Source organism: Sinocyclocheilus anshuiensis, unplaced genomic scaffold (genome assembly GCF_001515605.1).
Source record: "Sinocyclocheilus anshuiensis isolate Anshui unplaced genomic scaffold, SAMN03320099.WGS_v1.1 scaffold767, whole genome shotgun sequence".
NCBI lineage: Eukaryota > Metazoa > Chordata > Actinopteri > Cypriniformes > Cyprinidae > Sinocyclocheilus > Sinocyclocheilus anshuiensis.
The window spans coordinates 390,551-398,085 of NW_015551124.1; positions in this window are offsets into that span (position 1 = coordinate 390,551).

The following is a 7,535-nucleotide window of genomic DNA, read 5'->3' on the forward strand; positions in this document are numbered from 1 at the left end:
ATATATAAAAGGGATTTTAAAATAATAAAAGTTGCATTAGAAACAGCAAGAAATAAAAAAAAATATTAAAAACATAACAATTTATGTAACAAATTGTTTTTAGAAAGTATCATAAAACATGCTTTCTTGGAAATATTGTTTGAATCAATTTTTATGTTTTTCCTGTGTCCCTTGAACTAGGACAAACCTCAGTGACGTCATCCTCTAGGAAGTGACATCATTTTGGGGGGAAAACAGCAGCATAAACATCAGTAAGTATTAGCAATGGTTCTGCAGAACAGCAATGACATGCATTCAAACACTAATGAGGATTCATATCTTGAAAAGTTATCAACCACTATCTTGAAGATGACAGCTATTTCTCACCTGAAAGTTTGCATTAATCACTGCACAATTAAATTATGTGTTTGATTGTTGCCCCCCTAGAAATCTCTCCGAACACCTCAGACAGTTAAGTGTGGCCATAAAGTTGTCAAAACATTGAGTTGGAGGTCTTTAAATACAGAGCAGATGCAGTAATTATGGTATAAGTAGGGAGCGTCTCACAGTAGCAAAGCCCACAACACAGCTGAGACATCAAACACCGCCACGAATCCATCTCACACTGTCAGCTCAAATGAAAGAGAAATGCTGCTGCTGATGGACTGATCACTCATGCATTTCAGCCTGATGTTCTTAATGCATGTTAGCAGTTTATTAAAGAGAGGGTTCACCAGATCCTTAATGCTTACTGGATGAGCTGCGTTCAAAGCCGCTGTAAAATGTCATTAAACAGATTACAGTTATCCCAATTAACTATATTACTTGGTGGAACACCCATATGTCAAAAACATTAATATTTAGGGAGCGTCTCACAGTAGCAGAGCACACAACACAGCTGAGACATCAAACACCGCCACGAATCCATCTCACACTGTCAGCTCAAATGAAAGAGAAATGCTGCTGCTGATGGACTGATCACTCATGCATTTCAGCCTGATGTTCTTAATGCATGTTAGCAGTTTATTAAAGAGAGGGTTCACCAGATCCTTAATGCTTACTGGATGAGCTGCGTTCAAAGCCGCTGTAAAATGTCATTAAACAGATTACAGTTATCCCAATTAACTATATTACTTGGTGGAACACCCATATGTCAAAAACATTAATATTTTCTTTGATCTCTATATATATATATATATGTATTATTATTATATAATATAATATTAAAATATAATTTAGATATATTTTTACCAGAATTTATGAAATTTTTTTCTGCTGTATGGATTTAGTTCAACTATTTATTGAACACAAATGTTTAATCATATTGCTATTGCCACGATTCACCTCTAGTTATTCTGCCACAATCTAATCATGACTTAATCTGCCATGTGCAAAACATTCTCTCTTAAATGTAAGAAAATAGTGGCATTCAAACAATGTTAATCAATTCATGTTTTTTAAAGGAAAAGTGTTATGTTTTTTTTTCAGTACTGACTTTCTAACATTGACCAATGGCATGAGTTTGGAGGCGGGACTAATGACAACCTGTTGAAAACAGTCATTATGTTTGCAGTTCTGTTTGTTGCACATTATATCAGTGCTAAACTGTGTGTGTTCTGTAATGAATTGTCTTTATAAATGGTTATCAGTTTGCTGGTTTAGGCAACCAACTGTAATCTAGATCCAGCCAAAAAAAAAAAATCACAATCCACAAAAATTAGCTGAGCATCACAACCGAAGGCATCTGTTTCCAATATGTAGCGCGGCGGAAGGGTGGGTGCTTCATTTAGTGGCAAAAAACTACAGCCTACTTTATCTTTAAATAGCCTGCGGCTTTGGGCTGGACGGATGTGTGGCTTATTGTTGTATCCCAGATTCCATGAATCTAGACTACAGCTTCTGTCCTTTGAAGACAACAAGTGTACAATTAGAAGGGAATGTTTGCAATGCTCTTCTGCAGACCCTGCGTGCTGCGCCGGACCCAGATGCAGCAGATACCGTCCACCGAGCACCGTGTGTTCAGCCTCGACCACATGAAAGCGCTCTCTGACTCATTAACCTCCTGCTCTTTCAAAGCCTTTGAAACAGATAATAATTATAATTTACTGCAGAAAGAACCAGGCAGGACTTTTGCTGCAAGTGTCGGCGCTTCTGAGCGCTGCGGTTTATCAGGAAAGGGGAAGTGCTGGAGCTTTTATGATGCGACATGATAAAACTGAAAGTATCTGTTGATTCATAATGATAAAACGCACAGCTCGAATCCAATACAAGTTTAGAATTTGTTGAAACAACATACTGTATGCATAAATAATGTGAAGTGTTTTATATTCTTGCTTCAGTATTTTTTGTTTCATAAATAAATAAAGAAATAAATGTGCACAAAATGCAGAAGAAAAAGCTACAACGGACTTTATAAAAATGTCATTTAAATATATTGATACCCTTGCGTGCAATCAGAGCAGTGAGTCTGCGACACATAGACATCGCCAGACTCTTGGTCTTATCCTTTGAAATGCTTTCCCCAGCCTTTAATACAGCCAATACCAACTGTTGCTTGTTTTGGGGAGTTTCTGCCTTTAGTCTCCTCTTCAGCCGGTGAAATTCATATTCAATCAGGTTTAAATCTGGAGATCTAAGACTTTCCATTTCTTTGCCCTGATAAACTCCTTGACTGAACTGGCAGGGTGTTTTGGGACATTGTCCTGATGCAATATGAAGCGCTTTCTGATGAGTCTGGTGGCATTTTCTTGAATATTGGTAGCCAAGATGGTTTTGTACCCTTCTATATTAATTCTGCTTCTGTCATCATACATTAAGTCATCATTAAAATTGAGAGGGCCTGTTCCAGAGACAGCCATGCATGCCCATGGCAAGACACCACCTCCACCGTGCTTTACAGATGAGGCTGTATGCTTTGGATCATTTGCAGTTCCCTTGTTTCTCCACACTTTTGCTTTCACATCACTTATAGATAAAGGTTAATCTTTGTCTCACCTGTCCATAAAACTCTGTTCCAAAACTCTACTGGCTTTTGCAAACTCTAATTTTGCCTTTCTAGTTTTGGTGCTGGTCAGAAGTTTGCATCTTGCTGTGTAGCATCTGTAGTTCTGTGTCAAAGTCTCCTGCGGAGAGTAGATTGACTGCTAGACTGCTGTTGTTTTTCTCAGCCGATCAGGTCGTTTTTGGTTGCTGATGTCTCCAGTTGATTCCAAACTCTTGATTTCTCCATGCCCTTAGTTTTTGCTATAGCTCTAATTGATTTCCTCTTTTCTTTTAGCATCCAAATTGCTTGCTTTTCTCTCAAAGTCAGCTCCCTGGTCTTCATCCTGGTTTGTGTGTGTCGTCATCGAATGCAAGACTCAGAATACAGAAGCAATGGATATAACTGATACGACACAGTCCTTGCTTTTAATATCTGAAGAATGAATGCAACAGGACACCGCTGATCATCACTTACAGTAGAAAGACCTGTGAGGCAGCTGTTCCAATACTTATGCTCACATCAGATAGAGGGATGAATCTCTTAAAGTGCTGATCTTCTTAGCTGGTAAACCATCTATGTGTTGAATCACCCAATAATAAAATGTGACATTCTGTAGTTTTGTCTCATATTCATCTTTTAATCATATTTATAGATTTCTTGACTCCACAGCAAACTTTACTGTCTTTACTATCCCAATACTTATGGAGTATATATATTTATATATATATTTTTTTGTGCTGTGTGGCTTTAGTTTAACTATTTATTGAACATTGATCTTTAATCATATTTCTATTACAACGTTTTAAAATATACAAAACACACACACACACACACACACACACACACACACACACACACACACACACTTGAGAGGGAATTTCTCCTCAACAGACTTTTAGCAGTAGCCACAATCATCTGTGATCATTTCCTACCCAAAAGCGACCGCAGAAAAACATCTGTCCGGTTTAATGAGAAGAACAGAGCTTGAGCTGCTGTATCTAGTAGAAAGCATCGTCTCATTATTAGTCATGTGTTTCCTAAGGCAAGTATCGCTATATCTGTTACTCATACTTAATGTTAGTGATGGGATCAGACCTCTAAGATTAAGTGTTAAACTTTGATGTGTGATTCGACCTGCAGTTTTTTGGGATCCAGACATGAATGATTCCTCAAATCATGTGTGCTATACCATTTTTACCTGCTGGACCATATACTATTATACTTTTTTATAAATGTTTTAAATATTTTTTATTTTAATTTTAGTTAAAGGTTTATTAATTGTGTTGTTTTTGTTATCTTGATTACTTTAATGTTATATATATATATATATATACACACACACACACTATTTATGCATACTATATATGTCGTTGAGATTTGATTTAATTTTTTATAAATATTTTGAATTTTTTTTTTTTTTAAAGGTTTACACACATTTGAGTTTCGAGATACTTTTATTTCATTTTTATTAATATTTAAAAAAAAAAATTATTTTAGGTTCAGTTAAAGCTTTTTTTATTTAGCTATGTTTGTTGTTTTTATTACTTTTTAAAAATGGTTTTAAAATGTAATATTAATATTATTTATACAAAATGTAATTTTTGAATATATATGTATGTACATAATTATTAATTATTTATTTTTATTTTGTTTTAGTTATTTTACTGAAGCTAAATAAAAATGAGAAATGTAGCTAAAATATTCTTTTTTATTTATTTTAGTCAACATTTATGTGATTTCAAGTAACAAAAATATGTTTGTTTGTTTGTTTTTTTATTGGCTTTTAGCTTTAGTTTTTTTGTTTTGTTTTAGTTAACTGTAATAACCCTGAGACCCACATTAAAGGACCTGAGCCACATCTAGAGCCCAGAAGATCACAGAGATGTGAGGTAAATAACCATGTAGCATATACTACAGAGAGTATACTTTTACCCTCATCTGAATAATTTTTATAAAAGGCTTATAGCTAATAACCCAGATTTAAAAGCTGAAACTGTTGTGGTAGAAAAGCTAAACTCCTGATGGAAAACTATAAATGGAAGTTGCACAGAAATCCACAAAATTCCTCTGGTCAGGCCGAGCTCAAGCCACAGAGATCAATGTCACACACATTGACAGCTGCGGCTCGGGTCCGCCGTCTGTGCCAGCGTGCTGAAATAAAGACCGCCTGTCCAACTCCCTCCATCCCTTACCCACAACACTAACAGCGGGAAAGATCCTCGTCGAGTTTGTGTAGGGAATAATGCAGCTCCAGCAGCAGAAAATACTTACTGTACATTTACAATAGTTTACAATGATGCTAAAGACACTTGAACAAACAACAAAAAAATACAGAATAATCAGTTTCTTTTATCTATAAAAAATGATTTTAATTAAGTATGTACTCAGCATATGACTTGCTACATTAAAAGGATACATTTTGCTCACTGTTGGTCTTATATGTTAGGGGTCTTTTTCCACATGTACAGCTCTCTTTATATTTACTTGATTTTTTATCTTTTTCTTTCCCTCTTATAAGTTTCTTGTAATTCAGTTGGTGAAGCATAGTGCTCGCAACAGCAAGGTCATGGGTTTGATTCCTAGAGAACAAAAACTGGTACATCATATACTGCATATAAGTCACATTGGATAAAATGATAAATTATGTATGTCCATGAATAATCAATAAAATACTGATGGACATAAATAATGGACATAATATAAAATAAGTCTAGGACTTGTTATTCATTTATTAATTCATTAATTAATTTTTGGTGATTATAATTTATTTTAGGTTTACATTTTTTAACTATTACAATTTTGATGGACATAAATATTTATAGTATTTATAGAGCTTTTATCCCCATTATATGCTACGTTTTTCTTCATGGTTGTGAACAAATTCCGAAAACTTATATAAGCCTAAAAGACTAGGCTTAAACAACAAATTATGATTACGATGAACAAGACTTTACATTTGCATTCATGCATTTGGCAGACGAAGTGTCTTGCATTTCATTGCAAAAGGTGTAATTTTATCAGCTTGTGCGTTTCCTAGGAATCGAACCCATTACCTGGCCACTTTGATGAAGCTGCACATTTTGCATGTGTTGCAATTATTTGAGTAAAAAAATCTGCATGTACAATAATAATCATTTGGAAACTTCATGAGAATTTGCTGGGAATCCAAACCATAACCATAGCATTGTTTGAGCTACATGTGTTTTTAAATAAAATCAGTTGTTCCCAGTTTTGTATGAAAAATCAGGTTATGATAAAGATTTTACATTTGCATGCATGCATTTGACAGATGCTTTTATCCAAAGTGACTTGCATTGCGCTGCATTGAAGGTGTACATTTTATCAGTTCATGCATTCACTGAGAATCAAACCCATGACCTTGCCAGTGTTTGATAAAGCTACAGATTCGGCATGTGTTGCAGTTAATTGAGTGCATGAATAATAATAATAATTTGAGGAGTTTATGAGAATTTGCAGGGAATCAAACCATGCCATTGTTGGAGCTGCAGGAAGGTGTGCTTAAACAAAATCAACTTTTCCCAGTTTTGCATTAAACAGAAAATTATGATAAAGATGTTACATTTGCATATATGCATTTGATAGATGCTTTTATCCAAAGTGGCTTGCATTGCATTGAAAATGTACATTTTATCTATTAATGTATTTCCTGGGAATCGAACCCATGCCCTTGCCACTGTTCGATGAAGTTTGCCATGTGTCGCAGTTAAAAAAGGATGCATGCTTACAGAATATTACTCATTTGGAGAGGTAATGAGAATTTCCTGGGAATCAAACCCATGACCTTGGCATTGTTTGAGCTACAAAAATGTATGTTTAAAAAAATAATTTGTTCCCAGTTTTGCATTAAACAACAAGTTATGATAAAGATGTTACATTTGCATATATGCGTTTGATAGATGCTTTTATCCAAAGTGACTTGCATTGCATTGAAGGTGTACATTTGATCAGTTAATGCATTTCCTGGGAATCGAACCCATGAACTTGCTGCTGTTTAATAAAGCTACACATTTGGCTCATGTTGCAATTATTTGAGTTAAAAAAAAGCATCTGCATACAGAATAATACTCATTTGGAGAGTTTTGAGAATTTCCTGGGAACCAAACCCATGATCTTGGCATTGTTTGAGCTACAGAAAGGTATGTTTCAACAGAATCATTTGTTGCCAGCTTTGCATTATTCACTCAATTTCCACTCGAGCAACAGTTATGACAGAATTACAGCAGCTGCATGCTGTAGGTACTAAAGATGTGTAGGTCAACAGTGTTGTCTTTACCTTACAACATTGCACCTTTTATTTCTAACAATAAGATGTTTGTCTTTAGGTTTAAGGACAAAGATAGCGTTCAACATAACGTGACATATGTTCAGCAGGTCTTTGTGAGGGTTTCAGGCCTCCGGTGACAGATTGAGAGGAAGATAGAGCGGAAGCTTTTTGTCAAAACGTATGATTGATGGGATTCTGCACGTTGTTAATCATGTGTGGTGGTCCGGGTCACCCAAAGACACGCTGCTCAAACAGCCAGAGGAAATGCAGATGACGTTCAGCAGGCCG